Below are 2500 nucleotides of genomic sequence, written 5' to 3' on the forward strand. Positions count from 1 at the left end.
ACCTGGACCGAATAACTTGGACTGAACCACCTGGACTGAACCACCTGGACTGAAACATCTGGACTGAACCATCTGGACTGAAACACTTGGACTGAACCATCTGGACTGAAACACCTGGACTGAACCATCTGGACTGAACCATCTAGACTGAACCACCTGGACTGAACCACCTGCACTGAACCACTTGGACTGAACCATCTGGACTGAACCATGTGGACTGAACCACCTGATAAAAGTCCAAATTCTCAGCTTCAGCTTCTTTAAAGTGATATTTTCTGTTTCTTTCGTCTCTGTGACACTAAAACTGAACATTTGAGACCAAACTAATAAAACCATAAAGCACCAGATTACCGGCGCATTCGTTCTGAGTCTTTGGTGATTTAACCGGCTGGAGGAGAAGCTGCTCTCTGCCGAGCGGGACTCAGAGCCGAGCGGAACAAAGTGCTGCTGCAGAGCGGAACGCACAAACAGGGCTCAAACCCACGGGACTCCGCCGCGCTCCGGTTGGGAGGGGCGGTTTCCGTGGTTACCGTCTTTAATTAGGAGGGCAATTAAAGAGGTTGAACGGCCCGCAAAAAAGACACACACACACACGCACACACATACTCTCACACACACACACACACACACTCACACACACACACACACACACACACACACACACACACACACCTCTCGGGGGACGGCCAGGCGTCTGGTCTTCCTACCCACAAGCCACTGGGGCGATTTCTCTTCAAAAGACCAAATTACTCTCCTCTCTCTGCCTCCTCTCGGCTCGGCCCGCCGCGCTCAGCGAGTCAAAGCTGCTTTTATTACATTATTACATAATCACAGATCAGAATCAGCTCAGAATCAGCTGAGATCAATCAGCTGGTTTAATCAGAACCAGCCTGGAAATGAGACAGGAAGTGGTTCATTAGCAGGAGGAAGCCGAGCCGGAGCTCCTCAGGGTTCCTGACCGGCCCGGTTCCTCTGCTGCTCGGGTCCATCTGACCCGTTAACCCTTCGCACGCCGCTCGGGTCCGTTAACCCTTCGTGCGCCGCTCGGGGCCGTTAACCCTTCGCGCGCCGCTCGGGGCCGTTAACCCTTCGCGCGCCGCTCGGGCCCGTTAACCCTTCGCGCGCCGCTCGGGCCCGTTAACCCTTCGCATGCCGCTCGGGTCTGATAACCTTTCGCATGCCGCCCGGGTCCGTTAACCCTTCGCGTGCCGCTCGGGCCCGTTAACCCTTCACATGCTGTTCGGGTCCGTTAACCCTTCGCATGCCGCCCGGGTCCATCTGGCCCATTATGACATGTGACGGCTGTAAAAAGTTATTATAGTTTATAATGATCATTAGTTTAGTTTTAGTGAGTTTAATAAGTGATGAAGTAGTTTCAGTGTTTCAGGATCAAAGCCTTGATGACTCTGATTCTCTGTCTGAGCTTCCAAACTGGACTTTCACTTTACACACTTTTACATCATCATCATCTTCATCACCATCATCACCATCACCATCATCATCACTCTTCATCATCTTCATCACCATCATCACCATCATCATCACCATCATCATCATCACTCTTCATCATCATCATCATCATCATCATCATCATCATCATCACTCTTCATCGCCACCATCATCACCATCACCATCATCATCACTCTTCATAATCTTCATCACCATCATCACCATCATCATCATCACTCTTCATCGCCACCATCATCATCATCATCACCATCATCATCACCATCATCACCATCATCATCATCATCATCATCACCATCACCATCACTCTTCATCACCACCATCATCATCATCATCATCATCATCATCATCATCATCACCATCATCACCATCATCATCATCATCATCATCATCATCATCATCGCCACCATCATCATCATCATCATCATCATCATCATCATCGCCACCATCATCATCACTCTTCTACTGTTATCTGCTGTGGAGTCGGACTCTAAATGTTCTTCTTTCTAGAGAATCATAAATTGCACGTTAAGCATTTTCTTCTTCTTCTCACGTGTTATGCAGCGTGCGCTCTGCTGCCCCCTACTGGAAGCTGCCATGCTTCCCCTAATGTATGAGAATAAAGTCGTAAATTTACAAGATAAAAACTGACTTTGGGCAAAGATAACAGGTTTCTCCTTATAGTTCAACCAGCTGATCAGACGGACGACGACTCTGCTGCTCTACTGTTGTTTTTTGTAAATTTGTGACTCAGTATTTTATATTTTATTTTACACATATGGCCCGGCTAGTTTTAGTTTTCTTTGAAGTGAATGATGAAGATAAAGTGAAGCTTCTTACCTTCGGACGGGTCGAGTCTCCGAGCTCGGCGGCCGTGTTTGGAGTTGTTGTGAACGAACATGTTGTCTGAAACGGCGAGAACGTGACCGTCTACGTTCACCGTGGTGGAGACGACGACCTGCAGACACACAGAGGCTCTGATCACTACTATGGATCAGTCTCATCAGAGTTGAAGGAAGGAAAGGAGGAAAGG

General features: G+C 48.4%; 1 pseudogene; it reads right to left on the bottom strand.

The window, feature by feature from the left end:
• Nucleotides 1-2500, bottom strand: part of LOC128354782 (transcription factor COE1-like) — an 8772-nt pseudogene that overhangs the window by 3958 nt on the left and 2314 nt on the right.

The sequence above is a fragment of the Scomber japonicus genome, unplaced genomic scaffold (assembly GCF_027409825.1).
Source record: "Scomber japonicus isolate fScoJap1 unplaced genomic scaffold, fScoJap1.pri scaffold_569, whole genome shotgun sequence".
Taxonomy (NCBI): Eukaryota; Metazoa; Chordata; class Actinopteri; order Scombriformes; family Scombridae; genus Scomber; species Scomber japonicus.